We start from the raw sequence: 20,519 nt of genomic DNA, 5'->3' as shown, positions 1-20,519 counted from the left end.
GAAAGTTTCCATTCTTTTAGAGATTGAGGAGAGAGAGAGAGAGAGGAGTGGGATGGAGGTGACGGTGAGATTGGAAGAGGCTGAGGGAAGGAATGGATGTTAGAATGCTTTCCCCCAGTAATTAACCAGGCTAGGGAGCTGTTAGTCATCAATTTAAATCATTCGCGAGGAAATGACTGATGCTCTCTCTCGATAAGCGAACTAAAGCTAAGCCTTTTGCCTAGGTTAAGGTTTAGCTTTCCTGGAAAACAAGGTTTCGCTTGGTGGCGGTAACGGTACCAGAGTATATCGCGCTCGCTAGGTCCTGTCCTAGTCGTCGTCGCCGCTTTGAACCCTTATTATCCTTTATCTAACCACACCGAGATTCTCTCTGTCTCCCTCTCTCCATCGTGAGTGCCCCAAAAGGAGAAGGGTCTTGCCTCTTCCCCCAAATCTCTATAATTGAAAAGCGATATAAACCTGGCCGAGATATTCTTCCGTCACCCCCACCACTCCTTCTGCCACGGTATTTTCTCCAAGACTGCATGGTAATTGCTCAGTTTCCGGTATCGAATTTAAGAGATTAGTCGCCAAACTCTCTAGGGTTCAATTGAAATCTTATTATGGGGGTATATATATTTAAAGGAACGAACCCTTATACTTTTTCCAAACCAAGATAACGGAAAATTTGACGTTTATCGCCCTTGTTTAAGGAGTTTTGAAAATTATTTTATTTATATCAAAAACTCGTTAAGATTATTTTATTATATTCCTTATAATTAATTTTTAATTTACTTATTATTTCAGTGAAATAAACAAAGAAATCGCGGATGTTAATTAATTATAGAAATGAATCATCCGTGTCAAATTTTAACTCCAATATTTGTTTAAATTTTTTGGGGTCATTTGGGTATAATTAACCGAAATTTTTATTATATATAACCTTTCACCCTTTTTTATTACCCCAATCGAAATTGAAAAATTCAGGGATGAGGTTTCGATTTTTTTTTTATGTAATAAATTTGACTAAACCTATTAAAAAAAAGAAGTCGAGAGAGAGAGAGAGTAGGATGGGAGGTAAACGTATCTAGATTGCATTGTTCTCGGGGTAGACTTTAAATATACATTGAAGCACGGAAGTTTTCCGTATCATTAATTCCAATTTTTTTTTATTTCTCATCTCTCTCTCACCCATGCCCCCTAACGCGCTGGCTGTCCCGGCCCATTCCTTTCGTTGGTACGTTCTCATTTCGCATTTTTTTTTTTCGTTTTCCCATTCTATTAATCGACTTCTCGTATAGGTGTAAAAAGAATCAATTTTTATACCCCCTCTCCCCGATCCCTAAATCTATTGTCGAGACAATCTTCTATTAAAAAATTCCTATCGTTATTTAACGTTCAGAGACGTAGAATGTTTTTTTTTTTTTTCATCCTATCGCCGCTTAGGGAGAGAGAGTGTGTAAAAAAATTCATTGTTCACTTTGCTATTTTTTTTAACATTTTTTTTTTCACTTCTCACTAACGGGTAAAGGGGTGGGCTTAAAATGGTCCCTAAATCGGTGTGCCCGATCTATAGGAAGAGCTTCGAAATTCTCTCTCTCGCTTTTTTGGAATACAATACCTGGGCAGTCATTTGCAGATTAATGTTAGCGATAAGCGACCACGCTCTCTCTCTCTCTCTCTCTCTCTCCTCTCTCTCTTACTAGCGATACCTCTTTCGCTGGATAATTTTCCTCTCTAGCTTTTTTTACCCCTATATAACTCCGGGATCTCATTGTTTCTCCTATCTGATATTTTTCACACCCCTTTTCTATCTGCTACAAGACTATGGAGAGAGCTAGAGCATAGTTATGTCGATAACGAATTTAAAGAAATCTTTACCTATATTTTTTGCGTAATAAATCTCATTTGTGTTTTTAAATTTTACTTAGCTTTTCTTTTGCCCATTTATCAAGTGGGATAATTTAAAATATAATAAAAGAAGAGAAGAGATTTGGGTCTATTATGTATGTAAATTTGCGTTTTTAGTGGGTGGGTACATACAGGTTGTTTGTGTTAAGTCTGCCATGAATTAAAGGGGTGACATGTTCCTTGGGTGGAAGGTGTCAAAGAACATTGGAGTTTGCGTGATTTAGCTACGGAGATATGGGCAACCAAACATTGATTGGCCAGTAAAAACATACACTCTGTAGATAATCCATATTTAAAAGCCATCTGTCGACAAAATAATGTCTTATTTAGTGTTGACGAGTTTTAGTTCATCAAATTTGCGCCTAAACGTCATTTTTTATCCATGTTCAAAAGATGGCTATGAAATCACAGCCTCCTTAGCAAAAATGAAAGTCATTCTCAAAAACCACGAAAAAAAACATCCTGTAGAAATCTTGAGAATTTTTAAGTTACTACACATCCGCACATTGACTCTAAGGTATAGAAAAATAAATCATAGATGAAATGGGGACCATAAAATGAACGATGGGAACGTCTTTACTTTAAAGAAAAAGAGAGATACGACTGAGAGAAGGGCAAGCCAGTAAAGAGTAAAAGCACCCCATGGTACACGCGAAATTCCTATATATACTGAGGTAAGATATAGAGAGATCTTTCTCAAAATCGAGTCACGTCCTCAGGTGCGCTACGGCGCGTCTACGAAAACGAAAGAAACGCTCTCACGTACGAATTGGTGGGGGTGCCACAACCCCTAGCTCTTCCCTCTCACGCAATAAATAGCCAGGCAAGAGAACGGAGAAAGTCTCGCGAGACCTCGCAATCAGGGTCTTCCTTCCATAAAGAAAAGTCTCTTCTTCCCAATACAGCATCCCACCGTTTTCCTTTTTTTTTTTTTTTCAACCCAAAGTCTATCCACTATACCTTTTTCCGAAGAAGTAAAGCTAGGTAGCCGCAATACTCAATACGATCGTAACAACGTTAGGCCACGATAAATTCCCTTCTATTTCGGCGAAGTAGAGGAGCTCTCCCTTCCACGTTCTTTATACCTTGCAGGCTTTTTTTTTTTGGCAACTTCTTACCTTGACCGCGAGGTTTTTCTCTCAAAAGAGCTATATAGGTTTCTCCTCCTTCTCTAGCTTTCCTTCACTCCAAATTCCGATCTTCTTCTTCTTTGGGGCAGGTTTTTCTTCGATAATACGAAAAGGAGGATATTCGTATCGGAATCCCTAAATAGACGGCTTATAACCCCCCTCCCGTAGTCCCGGTACGCTAGCTGTTATACCAGTTATATTTTTTTATATATATATATTCCAAAAGAAAATAGAGAAAAAACACGAGGGTCATACAGCCTAGCCTAGACGGAGCCCACCCGGATATATATAAATATATCTATCTATACATTCGAATATATATTTTTTCCTTTTTCTTTCTTTCTTAACACCTCTTTCACTCCTATTTCTTCCATAGAAGAAAGAAGTTTACCTTTCCTAGGGGGGTCCTTCCTATAGTTCTTTTTCCCGTTTAGTTATATAGTATCAATGAAAAGTTTAACTATGATATTCAGTGATGAAGGAAATTAAGTTGTAAGCCGGTTTTTATACGAGTTTTTCGACTTTCAACGGTAAATATTGATGGGAGAAGTTTTTTACTAACATTACGTAATAATCACCTTTATGAAAGGTCCCTGTTTGGGTAACTATCGTCTCGTATACCTCCATCCGCCAATTCTCCTCGCTGGCAACGAATAGGATTAGGGATAAATCCCTCCTCAGTATAGAGCCTTCTCTCCGGCGGCTTTTCTTCCATATAGATCCCCCCATCCCCCTATACTCTTTCCTTGGGCCCTGTCTTTACTTTTTTAAGGACGTATATTTGTTGCCTTGGCTCGTGTGTATGTGTGTGTGTTGCGTTAGTAAGGTGGCTGGCTTGCTAGTAGTTGTATGTGCCACCACCACCAGAAAAAAACTCTGGAATGCAAAGCCTGTCTCTCTTTCTCTCTCTCTAGCGATTGCCTTGGCGTATCACCACCGAGCGCCTAGCTGCAACTCGTTTTTGCCAGAGTTCAGGTAATCGGTATTCTGGCGCGCAGGTAGTTTTCTTCTTCTTCTTTCTCGGTATCCCGCTCCCTCCGGGTCCAACTCGACTTTGTAGAAGAAAAAAAAATTCCATCGTCACTGCTATCGAACCCTAAAAAAATAGAATCGTTAACTTTTTTTTTTTCAACGTGTAGCGTAAAAAGTAAGACATCAATAACTAGGAGCCCGTTCACACCTCGATATGTTTAGTTTCTTGAAAGAAAAAAACACGTTTTATTAAAGTTTAGAGTGATTGGGAGAAGACTTCATTTAGGGGTAAAAGTCATAATATATTTTCTATCGGCGCCTGTAGAAATGTTTACCCTGCTGCACACTGACGTTTAGGGAAATGCCAACATCCAGGGGTTGGGTATAAAATTTTACTTTTTTTTACCAATATGTTATGTACGAACGAAACTTGGATAAGTTTTTGAGCAAATAACATTATGTAGACCTCCCCCCCCTTGGTTCTTTATTTTGGGGGAGGATCACGTAAGGCCTAACTCCAGTAGCCTTCGATCCATTGAAAGGTATGGGATAGAAACAAACTTTTTTTTCATTTTTTTTACAGAGGCGATTTCAGGTAGCTTTTTCCACCCCAATATTTTTTTGTCACAAGGTTATACTTAAAGTAAGCCACGCACGTATATAAGTTCTAAACCTTTTTTCTTTTGGTTCTTACTTCATACATCTCATTTTAGAACATCTAACACCAGGGTCTTTTGGGAATTATAAAGTTATGGATGGATATTATTTTATATTTTATTTGTTTCAAAGTAGGTGATAATTTTACCAAAAGATATTCGAATTTATATTTTGTTTTACAGTCTGTTAATAATATGAGATTATTTCTATTACAAGAAGTAATTAAACCAGGAACTATGTTTAATTAAAAAAGTAATAATTATTTTAGTATTATACCTTTTGTAATTAATTACGTTGGGAATATTTTTAGACTTAGCCGTGGTGGTACAAGTACAAAATGTAGGTAATTTTATTTTCACCGCTGAAATGTACATCCTCCCTGAAATATTTGCTAGCTCAGGGCTAAATAGAACCCTCCTCCATCTTTTTTTTCTACGTCATTGCAACCTTTTGCCCTAGCTTAAAAAAAATGCGCAGCTAACCCTGCCTATGGGAAAGGGTGAATATATATTAGAAAAAGGGAGGGGGGGATGATCTACAGTAACTCTCGTCGTATAAAAATTGCATTTAATTACGCAAACCCTTTTGTATTCCTCTATCCGGAAGCTGAGGGATTCGAAGGATGCGGCTCATCCAAAGATGGGAAGGAGTGGAGAGAGAGACTGATGGGAAAGGATAGGTTCTGACTTCTTTTTTATGTAATTTTTTTTCTGTACGCGTGTGTTTGTACGTTGAATTTCTTATTAAAAGAACATTGTTCGCTTTTGAAGGCAGGAATGTTGTCAAAAGCTTTTTGAAGGAATATTCCCTATACCGTAGTTAGGAAATGTTATGGAGGAGAAACAGTAAAAAAAATAAGAGTATAAGCGCTTACCCCCCTTGTGTCTGTATCGCTCTATAAATTATGAAGATGCAGGAAAGGAAATTAGGCGTAACGAGATGTATGTGAAATATATATATAGCTGTAGTTGGTGTATCTCTTTTCTTTTTCATTTACTGTTTTGTTATATTTTTTATTAACGTGTACCCACCCTTGGAGAGATTTTTTTATCTATATACTCGAGAAAGTAAACAATGAGTTCGAAATTAACCCAAGTGCATGCTCAATTTTAATCATGGCGTCTAATATAATATGCATTTGTTTTGTATTTTTGATCCGATTCGGGGGAGGGTAAGGGGAAGAGATGCGTGGATCGTTGTGCACGTAATTTAGTATTATATTCCGTTTTAAGGAATTGAGGAAGGGTGGAGTGCTTTGAAATTCATTATATTTCTTTATAAATTTTTCATTGATGAGGAGTTTTAACAGAATTAAATGTTTTCGTAATAGGGCGTTTCACCTATACTTCACTTCTTGCTTCAAACTGTTAACCCTTTGCCAGATTTTGCTATTAAAATTAAACTAAAATATGTAGGCTATAATTATGTATATTCTTAGTTACTTTTTTTCTGTTGCAATATTACGTAACAGGCCCAAACCTTTAATACTTTACCGCGGTATTTTCTCTTTTACGCTATACCTTGTACAAGCTCTTGTTTTGCCCAAGCTCTAGCCCAAGCAGCTTCAGTGTGTTCCCTTCCTTTTCCTTCGCGTATTTTTTTTTTTTTATTCGGGAGCTATAAGCTTAGCGGGGATTTGAGCGTCCCAGGAGTCCAACGCTATGCCAATCCCAGTCAGGAGCCCTGAGACTTTACACGTGCATAATTGATCGTGGCCCCCGCATGCCACTATTTTTCCCGCCATAAAGGGGTCTTAAGGGTAGTGTATACCTTTTTGAGGGAGCCACGCCACGAATACACCTATCACCGTTGTTGTACCGCGAGCTTTTCTCTTATAATGGAGCTAGGGGGGCTTACTTTGACCCACATTATTTCCCTCGTAATATTTTCCGCGTCTTTTTTATCGGAGCTACTATAAATAAAAGGGTATTTACCGCCGACTGAAAAAGCTTTCGCTGGCAATCTCTTTGGTTAATTATGAGGGACATCCTTAATAGTTAAATCTTCTTAAAAATGACTAAATGTGACTGGTGGGGCTTTGTTTCCAGAGAGATAAACAGTAACCGTGCACGGCCGCTTTCACTTCCAAAGAAAAAAGAAGGTATTTAAAATTTGCTAAATAAGCCTTGGAAATAGCCACATTTTTGAAGCCTGAAGACTAATTTAAACTCAAAAGCCTAACAAATCCTTGTATATATACAGAATTACAGTTGAATGGGTTAAAATAGGCTTAAAATAGACCTTAATTCTGAAATACTGAAGACACTAATTTTCTTTCATTTTTAAATATGTTTCCTGAAGCGTTTTTTGAAACCTAATTCCGGATAAATAAATATGTCTTTCACGAATGACAAAATATAACTTCTACCGCAGACAAATATTAACTTCCCTATTGACCGATTTCTCCGTTATAGAAAATGCAATTTATAATACAAACCAAATCTCTCCCGTAAGTTGAATCGAGACGATCGAGTTATGCTAATAATTTCCTACTCTCTTACCCTGCATGATATTGAATCGTACACCTTCTGTTTTCCCCTCCGACATCGTGAATCTCCATTTCATATCCCATTTCGGTCGAAAAATGGAGAGTGAGCGAGGGACAGAAAGAAAGAAAGAAAGGGGGGAATGGAATATTTGAATTTGGGTGTAATTGAATTTATATTAAGTATTTTCCCTATATACCGATTCCATCATTTTCCTATATACCCCCTCCTCGTTTCCCCATTTTCCTCTTCCTTCCCCTATCTTATACGAAAGAACAATGGTAGACGATATCTTTTCTTTATAAAGATGAGAAGATCGCTGGCCTGATCGGCGTCGCTTTCACCTGATATAGTTTTGGAAGAGGAGAGGAGGATGAGGGAGGAGAGAGAGAAACGCGTTGCTTCATCTTTGTCCCCCCACGCGTTTCTCTCCTCCATAATTATTATTGAGCGTCTACGGAGAGAATAAATCTCGCGGATAAAGGTGGCAATTTTTGTTTGACTTCGATTCCGGATCTATCGATTAATCTCCGCCGTGTCTCGTTCGATTTGTCTTTGTCTTCGGTGTACGAAACGGTGTGTAGTCCCTGACGGTGGGACGCTAGCTGGAGCTTGGATAAGGATGTGTGTAGGAAGATGGAAAGGTTCATCCTATTTTTACCTCTCTCTCTCTTTCTCTTCTGGATGCGCGATAACTATAACAGTCACCCTAGCTAGCGGCGTCCCTGATACCTTATTAATCACTCTTTTCGCGAGCCCTTTTTCCTACCGTCAAAATCCGTAGCGAAGGGCTGCGGATTCTCAATAGACGATAATAAGCGGCTGCCTGAAGCTCTCTCGCGCGTTTCCATGACGACAGAGTTGGGATAACTTCTCCTTCTCTCTATACGGCTGTAGACGTAGCTGGCCTTTTGACGGCAAAAAGAGGTACCCTTCTATATGGGGAGGACGCTTTGATATAAGGACGTAATGCGGATGGAGGCCCGGGAGGTGGGATGGGATGGGAACGATAAGGCTCGAGGAGAGAAAGAGGCTCTAGCGATGGGGGAAGATGACTTCAATACTCAGGTGATCCCGAAATTGCGGCAATTACCTGTAAATGACGTTCCGCTATTGTTTGCTCGCGCGGGAGGGACTCGGGGAGGTTGATGGACGATCGGGGAGCCTCCGGGCTGACAGGTAAACACCGGCTATCGCCCGGGCCCCGGATTTGAAACTCGGGCGGACGAGGAGATAGGGATACGCCAATATAGGTCGCGCTTCCGAAAAAGGTCCGTCTATTTTTTAGCCCAAGGCTTCTCCGTATATACTTTCCTCTCCTCTTCCAAAAGGGGCTTCAGTTGGGCTTTGTACTCAGTCTCTCTTCATCCCTCTCCGAGGTTTGTCTAGTTGGAAAACGGGCCGGAGAGAGAGAGAAGAAGAGCTCCTGACACCTTGCGGGAAAAGTTTTCCGAAGAGAGATTGGACAGCCCCGTGTTAACGTTAACGAGTTTCTAAGCGTCACTTTGGATTTCTTAAAGCCTACTAAAGACTAAACAGCGAAAGAGGGGAGAAAGGAAGAGGACGTACACGTTGTATAAGGCTTACCCCTTTTCCCTTATCGTACTGTACGAAAGTTTATAAGCCCCTTTTCTGAACCTGTATTTTATGACCGAATCAGTAAGAACTTAGTACTTATATAAAAACTTATTTTTATTTCCGGATAAATATGACATCTACAAGTTACAACTATTGAAAAACATTAGGATGACGAAGAGCGGATGGGGGAAAAAAAGAGGCTGGACAAAAACAAGAACCGGAAACGCGGGAAATCAATGGTGGATTTAATTTTCAGCTTCCGACGTACGAGGGGTTACGGAGAGGCCAGAGGGGTTGAATAGGCGCGGTCCCAAATATCTGTCAAAGAATATCGAAGGAAAGCCTTGTTTTTCCGCTCGACCAAAAGAGAACGAAACTACCAGAGAGAGAAAGAGAGAAAGGAGTCCGATTGATGTAAGCGACGACTGATACCCGTAGACAAGACGGGGTTAGAAAGAAGGATGCCCCTTCCAATCCCTGGATCTTCCTCCCTCTTGGCCCTTGAATTATGCAAGAGGAATCGGAAGCGGCAAGGATTTGGCCTCCTCTCTCTCCCTCTTCTCATCCTTCGTCTTTCTCTATACACCCACTATATTTTTTGAGGGGAACTGCATGAGCTTTTGTAACTGGATCCCGCGGAAACGACAGGTATATCGTAACCGAGAATATGATTTTTTTCCCGCTTTCCTTGTCTCGCTTTCTCCATAATCCTCCCACTGACTCGCGGCGGCAAGAATTTGACGAATGACCCCTCAATCGACTTTTATTTTTACATAGAATTTCTTTTTTTGACACGATCCTGCATCCTTCCATTTCTATAACCATCCACGTATTAAATAGACATTAGGTTACAGATTTTTATCATCAGCATTTTGAATTACGTACCGAATTGCGTGTTTACGTTACCTTGAGATGTACCAGCAGCATCCCTTCGTGTAAATAGGCAAATAAATTTGGTTTGTTGCTGTAAAGCTATTATAAAAGATTCCCCTTTTAAAAAAATTACAGTAAAAATATCGTAAAATCTACTCGGAAAGCAATTTGCATATTTTTAGCGAGACAGAATTTTGGCGGTGGGGAGTTCCTTTTCTCATGGAGAGAAGCGCTTTTTGTATTGTGTTTAAAAAAGGTACGTTCTCTCTCTCTTCACCTCTCCCATCCTTACTCGTGTGACACACTTCTGAATTTTACACCGACAATAAAGAAAGTTTTTACGCTCAAATTTTGGGCCACACGGCATGGCACGACTTAGCTAGCTATACCCCCTTTCCCCTCCCCCCTGACTGGAAAAATACGCGCCATCTGCCGATGCCACCGCGAAATATTTTATGGTAAAAATAGTGTTGACGGTGTGGAGCCCCCATGCTCCTAGTCGTAAATCCCATTTAGACTAGTTCTCGACGTTGCATTTTAAACAGGGATAGCCAGGGGTCTGCCCCCTGCACGTATACGTGTACGGGATGGGGTCTGGGGGGGGGGGTTCTAAAGGTATATAACTACCGTCCAAAGCCCGTTCTCTGGATGGACGCGACCTGAATTTATAATTTGGTTTTCCGAATATTTTCTCGATTACCGTGGCTACCGTATACGGAGAATTTTAATATTTTCTACCCTGACTGGGCACCTACACGGCCCTGGTAGGGCTGGCAGGCACTAGCGGTACGAAATGACTTTTTTAAGGCTTTTAATATACTCCGGTAACGCGCCAAAACCCTGGATCGGACGGGCGTGGAGATTTTGCATAAATAGCCACTTCTTATAGCGGCGTGAAATCGGTGCTCTCTCTTTCCAAGTCGTTTTTTTCCTGGGATATTACTTCTTCGGCAATATTGCCTTCTTTTAGTATTTTATTTTATACGATACCCCTCTTTTTTATAGGCGAGATTGTTTCTTTATTTCCTTAAGGAATCTCAGAGTGAAATAAAAAGGTATATGTATAAACATACAGGGTGTTTAAATAGTCAGCTAGGGCCGTTCTCCTCCCATTAATTTTAAGCCACGGGGTGAATATTAAGTGAGCGAAAATCATTCCAAAATTTGTGAACAGATTAAGAAGGAAGCAATTACAGCATATTACTTAAAACGAAATTGTTCAAATTAACGTTTTGGTGAAGTTTCTGGTTCGAAGAAATGTTTGTCAAAATGAAAGAAAACAGACTGTATATTATCAAATTGATGATTTTATATGGGTTACTATTCCATCTTTGTTCTATTCCCTCATTCCCCCCCTCTCTCTCTCGTATTTCTTTTAACGTCGAAAACAAGGGAGCACTCTAATACAAAAATAAAGCTAACATTTTCAATTTAATATATCCTTTCCACGAGTTTCTCTCTCGTAGCGTGCATGGCGACATTTTCTAGGAACGTTTTCCTACCCCTACTCGCTCGCTGGTACCGGAAAGAGTTGTGAAAAGATTGTTCGCAATTGAAAGAAAAAGCTTTTAAACGGCAAACTTTTCTTCCGACGGTAGTTTTTGAGCTACATACTCTCGAGATTTTCTTTTTTACTTTATCCTTTCCGAGAGGGCTTTTCTTTATATCAGAGTTCTCTCCGACGGAGTATTATACCTGCATTTATACCTTTTTAACGCGAGCATCTTGTTCTTAGAAACCACCGCGTCGCGCTCTCTTCTAGAAGTGTGATGTAAGACGCTTGTCTTCAGTGTGACTGCGTGACCGAATAGAACACTGTGTATATATATATAAAAAAAAGTGGTGCTGGATTCTTTTTTATTTCTTCCGTCGTCTACCTCTCTAGTCGATCTCTCCTGTGGCGCTTAGTGACTCGACGAGGGGGCTTTTGCCCCGGCTCCGCCCAATCTAGAGTGCTTTCCGCTGTCGCGAACCCCCCTTAACCAAACTGCGTTCACGAATCTTTCTTTTTTTTCTTCTTGCGTTTTCTTTCTTTTAATACACCCCCGTGGTCGCGCTGCGTATATTGTACAACTACCAGCTAGTGCAGACTCGACTTATTCTTAAGTAAAAACCTTCGCTCTTATACGATCCTACTTTGGAAAGCTTTAGTTCAGTTCACATCGCAACAGATTCTGTGGGTTTTCCTCGGAAATAAGTTACTGAGCATCTTAGTAGCTGCGAACCAGGAGACTTGACCTATTGCATTAAAATTAAATAACTTTAGGCCATGAACCACGTCATAATTAGGGTTAGGCTTGCCTTTAAGGTATCTTAGTTGACTTCGAACGCGACCAGTTGCGCGGTGCGATTTGGGACATGGACGGAAGTCACCTTATTTGGCGTCCGGCCGACCAAGAGTAAAGTCTTCTTAGCTCGATCTTGATCGCTCCACCGGTCGTCCCCCTTTCCACCATTATCTTTTCAGGCATCGAGTAAAAAGGAGGGGAGGAGAAAATGGAGAAAGGAATAAAGCTGGAAATGGTCGGAGGGAGGTTTTCCAAGGAGAGAGAAAGAGCTTCGCTTGTAAACCGAAGGTAGTAATTACGACAGACCCACCTTTACCGTGTTTCCGGTGGTCAAGCTTACAACTCGCGACGCGACTAGAGCTATGTCCCAAGTACTTTCTAGCTTTTGGGCTATACCCTTATAGAGAGAGGAGAAAAGTACCTTGTAAACCTCGTCCCCCACGTTTTAGCTTTGCACCGAAGTCGCTCTAACGTTTGTCCCCATAACCCACGTATATTTTCTTCTTTGGGTATACGTACCGTTGTGTTGTACCGTGTATAGTCTAGCTAGGAAACATCGCTTCTCTCACCGCTCTTTTTCCCAGGACCGTGCAAGCAGTCTGTAGAAAAGAATGTTGATTGGCAGAATGCTTGGTAATTGGACTCCTCCCAAGTGTATTTCTGAGAGCTTCTCAAGCTTCGTGTACTTTTTATATGTGTAGCGGTGTAAAAAGTCAGTCTCTGAGATGTAAACCTACGTCGGGTTTCGTTTTTATATCAACCGCACCTTCTTTTAAAGGGATTTATGGTTAGGGTTATGTGGTAGAGAATTTCTCCAAGATTATGGTTAAATATTTTACTGGAATTGAGTTTCTTAAAAAAGTATATAAAAGAAACTGGGAATTTTCAAGTTGACCCAATAACCTAGACTTTTAACAAAGCAAAGGCTTAAATGCATCTTGAGCTTGAGTAGCTGAAAAAATAGATACAGTTTACGTTGAACAGAAAGGCAAGGGACGTTATGTTTGAATTTGGAATGTCGAGATTGGGCGAAGGTATTATTCCTTCACGTCAATTTGGGCTCCGTTTTCCACAAACGACAGGAATGACTTGATACATCGCGAAATTGTAGCTTCCAAAAGAGAGAGAGAGAGAAAACTAAAGCGATATCCAAAAAGCTATATGTACAAGGCCCGAGTCTCGAGCATGCAGGACTTCCAAAAGATCCCGGGGTCAAAATTGTCAACATCTTTCGTCTCGGGAGTCAGGTGCGAGTCTGGACAGCTATTATCATTTTCTCTGACCGGCCTTTACTAGAGGCGAGTATATGAGAAAAGAAGTTTCAATCGGAGTAGCCAGCCGATATGTTACGGGGATGCGTGGAGACATTGGATAAAAGGGAAAGGGAAAAGGAGAGGAAAGAGAGGAACGTCATTGACATCTGCGTTCCTTCGATGACAGACTAATATAACAAGACCAGATACAGACACGTGCGGGACATCTTTCCCTTTATATCCTTTAACCTGTTTAATATCGCCCCGATATAACCCCTCTTACCGACCTATCCCGCAAGACTTTTATTAACCATTTATTGCTTTGAATTTGTGACATAACATCTAACAACCCAGACGTCTAGCTCTATAAATGTTATTCGGATAAAATAGTGCAAGGAGGAGGAGGGGGTAAGGCTGTCAATATGAGAAATAAATCCAGTTACAAGATAGATGGTTGAGATAGAGTTAAAGAAAATATTTACTGTTTTAAGGTGTTTTTATTTATTGTACCAAAATATTTCCGCATGTAGAAATGTTTCACCCGCAGCACACCAATGTTCAGGGAGAAGTTAACTTACAGGGGTATCAATCTTTCACCATGGAGTAATATTAAGGGATACCATACTGAATTACAATGTACTTGAAATAAAACATACATTGTCACTCCTATAAATCTACTCCATGCAAAATTCTCATGGTAGATATAATTGGTATATCCAGGAATTTTTTTAACAAGCTTCTTTGATGAAATAAAAAGCGTAAACTTTTTAATTAAAAAAATTACGCACGAGATGAATCGACATCTGTTTCGCGATTGTCCTCTCCCGGCATACCCAAAAAAAATATATTAAAAATTTATAAGGATAAATTAAAAATTCTCATATTGAAAATTCATTAGGCAAGAAATTTCGTGGCGCGTAGGGTCGCTTCACACAAAAAAAAGCATCCCCTTTCTTGTTTGCTTCGTTATATTTTTTTTTCTGCCTGGGGGTTTTTTGTTCTCCCTTGCCAACTTCAGGGGCGTTATTTCCCCCGATTTCTTTCATACTATAGTTCTCCTCGTGTCAAAAAATGAAGCTCGGAAGACGATTCATTAATTAAACGGATTCAACAGAAAGCTATCGGGCCGGAAAATTACTACTTTTTTATTTAAACGCTTACGGAAGTTTCAGTAAACCCTAGCTTCTTCTATCTTCTAGGACTAGCTTTTGGATCCCCTTTTTTTCCTTTCCGAGATTGGTACAGTATTTTTTGGGGGGAAGCGATTGCAAAGGTTGTCGGGATTTTTTTGAAACCCCGTAAGGTCGATCGTTGCTTTTCTGCTAACAATATTACTTGAGAGCGCGAATGGTGCGTAATTTTTAAAGTAATCCTTGGCGACATTAGAATTTTAATTAAGGTTGAGATAAGAACTTTCTTTTTTTTTTTTTCGAGTCTACCTTTCTGATTTTGTACCGTGATCACGCTTACCCTTGTTAGGCGCGAATGGCAGAAGCTTACTACGCGGGTTTTGATTCGTTTGAAAAATCGCGCCAAGGCTTACCTTATGACCATAGCGACATCTAACAACGCTATTTACCTTATGCAAAACTTCAAAACTCTATGTGTAGTAAGCATTAGATAATTGTATTGCGTTGAATACAACTGAAGTTGGCTTTTTTTGGGGTGTGTTTGAATTCTAAACGACTCAAAGTATTTTCTCGCTCATTTTGAGATATACCTACTTGCTAAACGAGGCATGCGTATGGTTCTAGACTAACTGTAGTATAGTTTTTCTGATTAAAATAACGTAGCTTTGTAATGTCCGACAAGGGACAGACATCGTATACGGTTTGGCTAATAAGGAGGACACGAGGGCTATAAATGATTACCTTATTCGTGTGTCGGGCGCGGGAATGTTACCCCCACGAGATCTTAACCTAATATTCCGTCTCGAGGTACCAAGGGGTATAACTGAGAGAGCTCGAGAAACTCTGGAGTATGGTCTGACGGAGTTCTGGACGATATAATATATAATTATGGATAACGCTTCTTAACGTCGTTGTCAGGTTTTGCCGCGGCTTTCGCTATGACCCGGACACCACCACCATCCACGCGCCACCGCCCTTTTGGGGGCCCCTCATCGTTAAGAATAAGAGTTTTGCCCCAACTAACGTTACGTACGTACGTAGCTCTTTTGAATTATGACTTTTAGCGGTGGAAAGTCCACCGAGATGCGGGGAAGATGTTTTGCCGGTAAAAGCCCCCTATAGAAGTTAGAAGAAGGGGATGGTACCCCGTTATTTTCTGTATATTCTCTCTCTCACTTCTCAAATGTCGTCCTCTCACAGTGCGATTTGCCTCTTTCTTCTCCCTCTTCTACAACTATGCCAGAAGTTGGTCAACGCGTAGTTTTCATAGTCGAGGAGAGAATTTTAAACCATTGGGAAACTATCTGGACGTATCGACATATCATTTTGATAACCTCCTTTAATCTACTTCTGGTTTTACTCCTAATCGTCGTTAGCGGAGTCGCTCACGTATTTGTAACTCTCGAAAGTGGAATAAAGAGTTTTCGACGTTTTGTCTTCCTTTCGTAACACGAGGCTGGTAGAGTTCGGCTCGCGTACTTTTATATAGGAAAGGGGATGGTACGGTATAGTGTCGGTGGCTGTTTCTTATTAATAAAAGTCCTTTAGCTCGCGCCCTCCCTAGGCAACAATCAACGCTATATGAAAAGGTCTAAGCGCTTCTCATACTCTTCATACACTTATATATACACCCGTCCTCCTCCCATCCAGCCTGGCGTTTCTCCTAGATATTGTGGAAAATGGCCTCTTGTTGGTGTTTGGAGAACCCTGAAGCCTGCCTGAAATTTCCTCTTTTTCTCCGTCACCAGTCCTCGCACGCTTCCGCTATAAGGCTAGATGACTAATACCCTCGTTTATTCTAACTGGCATTAAGCCTATTTCTCTCTCAGCAGTTTCAGAATCCGCTATTATAGTTCAGAGTGGGCCATTCGTTTGCGTCCGAAAAACTAGTTCTTTGATGGTATAATATTTATTTACTCTTGAAGAAAAAAAAGGCCTAAACAGATAGGACTTGTAAATATCGTGAAGGCCTCTGAGGAGTTCAAAAAAATTGTTTGTTGTCATTTCCAAAAATTATTGAATTAATGTTTATCTAATTCTAGTTTTAATTAGTTCGTAGTAAATTTAGATAAACAGCGTATGTTATTCTCCTCAGCTTTCTTATATTTTATAGTCTGAACTTGATCACGAATGACGTTGACAAAATGTAAGAAGAACCCGAGTTTTCCTCAATTGAAAGCGTTTTGTTGAAATTGCGTATGCATAGGGACTTGGTAAGGGAGAAGTACTTGGGTCTTTGTGTAAGGTCTCCGACTATCTTAGGTATATAAAGGAAACAAATAGAAAACCTTTAATAGCTAGACTCGCGAAGGAAAGAACGAGGGATATGGTAAGGTATAGGTAAAGGTTGGGTTTTCGTTTTGCCAAGTTCCCCGAGGTAACCTTAAATCGAGTGGAAGAAGTTTTCAGAGGTCTCCCCGCCGCCGCTGCCATGCAGGAAGAAACCGAAGCGTAGGAGCCTAGGCTATAAGGAGTCTTCAGTCCGGAAGATATCCAACAAAGGGCTCCGTCGTGTATAGTTTAATCAGCCGAGAGCTGATTTGGCGCTGGGGCGCTACGTGGAACTCTAGCTAGCTCTTTCTCCCAATACACCTCCACGTGGCTTTTCTTTCGCGCTCTCGGATAGAAAAGGTCTGCCACGCGGTGGTGGCGACCAGACTTAGCTCACGGTTCTCTCGCCGTGACAATACGAACAATAGGAAGAAACCCTTATACTGATGGTAGTGCTGGATTCTTCGGTCTGGGGTAGAGAGAAAGAGAGAGAGGAGAATATATATATTTCAAAGTCTCCCTCGACTTTTTAAAGGTGAAAATGTCTCGAACAAAAGAACGGTCGGCCAATCTCTCTCTCTCAATATTCTTCTTCTACCGCTTCTTCTTCTGGATCCCTGCTCGCGGTACCGACTACCTTTTGAATAGAAAGGTGCTTCTTTTCTGAAGAAAATCATCGATTCCCTCCCCATTTTATACCTTCTTCCGAAATAGAACCCCCTAAATGGAGCCAAGTTCCTATATACCCGTTTCTATTGAAAGGAAATAAAACCCAAAGGTGTAAGTTACCTCATCCCTATCCCAATTTCGCCCAAGGACTTCCAAACTTAAGTAGAATTGCTTCAAAAGTCTAGTTTGTACCTCCCGATGAGTTTTCTGAATTTTCTCCAAATTGAACTTAAGTTTCGTAGGCTTTACCAAATCACGTATGGCGAGGGAAACTATTTCTATTATAACATTACCCAGAAGAGACTGAAATTAGTAGCTCTCATCAGGGTTGAAATCTGAATTATACAGATATGAGGATGTAGGTTCGAACACGACCTGAGTCTCTCTTTGGATATTGTATTGAGGGTTCATAGAAACGTAGTGCATCTTCGTAGTATCATATATAGTTAAAAGCTATACGTATTTAAGCACACGCGTAGAGTGTGTGTCTCTCTCGCTCTATTCCTCCAACGTGTACGTAGAAAGAAGTGACTTTTCGGGGTTTCCGGGACCTATACTGACAGCGAGATGATTTATAGCGAATCCGGGTGAAGAGAGGGAATGAAAAAAAACTTCTTCTCCCATTGAATCGAGCCAGAATCGAGTCATCCTCCCACGTTCCTCTTCATTTTATAGCTCCGCGAACGATCGAACAGTTTTTATTGGAAATACAAATACCCCCACCCCCTCTTTTTCTCTCTCTCTCACGTTCCCTATTTTCCCCCGGTACCATACTTCTACAACATCTGAAATGATATTTTTGAGGTAAACAAATATATCAGCAGGCTAAACAGAAAATGGTGTATTGAGGGTGAAACATTTCTACAGGGGTTGTATTAGAAATACATTATAGTTTGTACCCCTAAATGTCACCTTTCTTACTGAACACGCTGAAAACTTTTAATAAATTTTAAATTGGAAAATATTCACTGTTTCCAAGCGACGGGTATCTTAAAGTGTGGAGGGTGCTCTAGAGATGTTGTATTTTTACGAGTCGAGTGAGATGGGCAGGGTTTGATACAGAACTGAGATAGATGAAGGGGTTGAAATTTGGCCAGTCCGATTTTACGACTATTCGTATTGAGAACGTTTGGTGACTCCGCGAGACGAATCGTGACTCGAATACGTTGTTGTATTCAGGGGGAATCTAAGCCTAGATTCACCAGTTCCGAAGGGTAGTCAACCACCCAGCACCACTGCTTTGTGGAAGAGAGGATGAGATATAACCGTGGCGAGCGCGGGAACAGAGAGAGGGAGCTAGGAGATAGAGAATACAGCGCTATTAGTCTATTTACTGGTTTTGCCCGATGATTCCTCAGGGGAAAGCTAGAATTCACCATCTCGTCCAACTGTCTCCCTCTAATACGCTTGTTTATTCCAACTAAGATTCAATACTCCCTAGTCCTGTTTTCAACTTTTGCTGTAGCTAAGGTACGCGCTCTGGATTTTGAACTGTATTTACGTTCAGGTGTCTTGGCTTGATTTTGTTAATTAGTTTAGGTAAACTTACCTCGAAACGTGCACCATGGACGACATCGTTCTTGAATTCGTGTATAGAAAATAAGCCTCGTTTTGATGGAATACACGACCGAATCTCGCGATGTGTTGTGAAATGCAAATTTGTACTAACTTATTTTGTTTTGCTGAGGATAATTTCAGTATTATTTTATTTTAAATTCGAAAATTAGTTCGAACCTTGCCGTGATTAGTTCGATATAATCTATATTACAATCCGAAATTCTAATTCGTTTTCTCCGGATTTTTCTAGAACCATTTTAATCGATCAAACTTAAGACACACCTATCAGTCGTACGGAAGAGAAAGACCTCGAATCTTTTGAGGAAAAGGCCCAAGTTACCATAATACCTTAATTAAGTTTTGGGGAAACTTTTAACGCGTCAAGTGTTAATTCATTTTAAAATAGCTAAGCGGAGCTGTCTTCCATCCAAAAATTTTGGAAAAATCGGTCTTTCGGAATATATTGTGTTGGAAATTGAGCACTCCGTGAAATTTAGTTTAACTTTTCCAGTTCCTTTGAGCGATGGAAAACGGGGCGATTTCGCTCCCTTTTTGGAAAATATAGTAAACTGTGAGCGCTAGAACGGAACGCGCTCGCGTTGCAATGCCAGAACTCTTTTCTCTTCGTTCTATCATCGTTTACGCGCAAAAGATTTCCCCCCTAAAGGTGTAGGTGATGCTCTGGAACTCGGAGGGAAGAGGGGTGGTGGGACTCCTCGAGAAGAGTTTATTACACGTCTGCAGGTGAAAGAGAGTGCCAGAGAGAGAGAGAGTAGTAGAGAGATCTTACAGCACAGAGGTACGCTCCTATATACAGCCAGCAATCTAATTTGGAAGATTGAGCATCCTCTCTTCCAAGAGGTCGGTCGCTTACCAAATAAACGCTTTAATACCCTCTTTTCCTTCATCCTCTTTCATCCCTCCTCTCTCTCTCTCACCCTCTCTTGGCCGCGGGTTCCTTTACCTGGCGCCGACAACTTTAAGCTTGGCGAGAAATCTGTTTAACCGCGTAGAATTTATGGGGAAGGAATGACGGCTCCCCACTTAAAAGATCCCTATCCCCGCCATACCTTCCTTCTACCTCCAGCATCCCCCATCTTTTCCTCCTCTCAGCCTCTTCCTTCCTTTTCTCTCTCTTTCGCTCTCACATACACTCGGCGACGCTTAGGGGCTCAACCTGCCCACTTCTCGTAAAAGGTTAAATAAATAGGAAATTTAATGTATCACGGAAAGACTTCCCGCGGTGATTTTCGATTAAAGCTCGTTTATAAGAGGACGTTTTGTTGCTTACGCCGTACTTTTGAAGGTTAAGAGGGCTTTATTTAGGGCCGCTACGTACGTAATAACGGCTAGACCACTTCTTTAAAACGATTAAATTTTGCTTAACTCTTAAATTATGGTGTCAATTTAAAATATCATTTGTTATTTAATACCCAGCCTTATCGCTAAAGTTAATCAATTAACTTGTTGGCTATACTCGAGCGATGTTTTAAGGATTAGGTTCGGTTTCACGTCCAATTTAGTCCCGATGCACCTAGTAACGTTTTTCCCCCTGAGATTTGAAGTTCAGGGACAAGTCTACTTGTACGGGTTTTCAATTAAATTCTCTTATTCATTTTCTCTGTAAAATTATTAAGGTTTCGTTCATTTCTGGGACGATTTAATTAATATCCTTTGAATCATCTTTCGTTACCTTGAAACGTACCTGGTTTTTGATATAATCAAGGGGATAGAAGCTCTAGAAACGGTGGCTTTTCAACAGATA

At 40.6% G+C, this 20,519-nt stretch overlaps 1 protein-coding gene across 5 annotated transcripts in view; it reads left to right on the top strand.

The window, feature by feature from the left end:
- zfh1 (Zn finger homeodomain 1) overlaps positions 1–20,519 on the top strand; it is a 173,603-nt gene that overhangs the window by 144,322 nt on the left and 8,762 nt on the right. The window lies entirely within an intron of this gene.

Source organism: Phalangium opilio, unplaced genomic scaffold (genome assembly GCF_054372755.1).
Source record: "Phalangium opilio isolate 3A_F unplaced genomic scaffold, DU_Popi_V2 ptg000024l_1, whole genome shotgun sequence".
Lineage (NCBI taxonomy): Eukaryota > Metazoa > Arthropoda > Arachnida > Opiliones > Phalangiidae > Phalangium > Phalangium opilio.
This window is presented reverse-complemented; position numbering and strand designations above follow the sequence as displayed.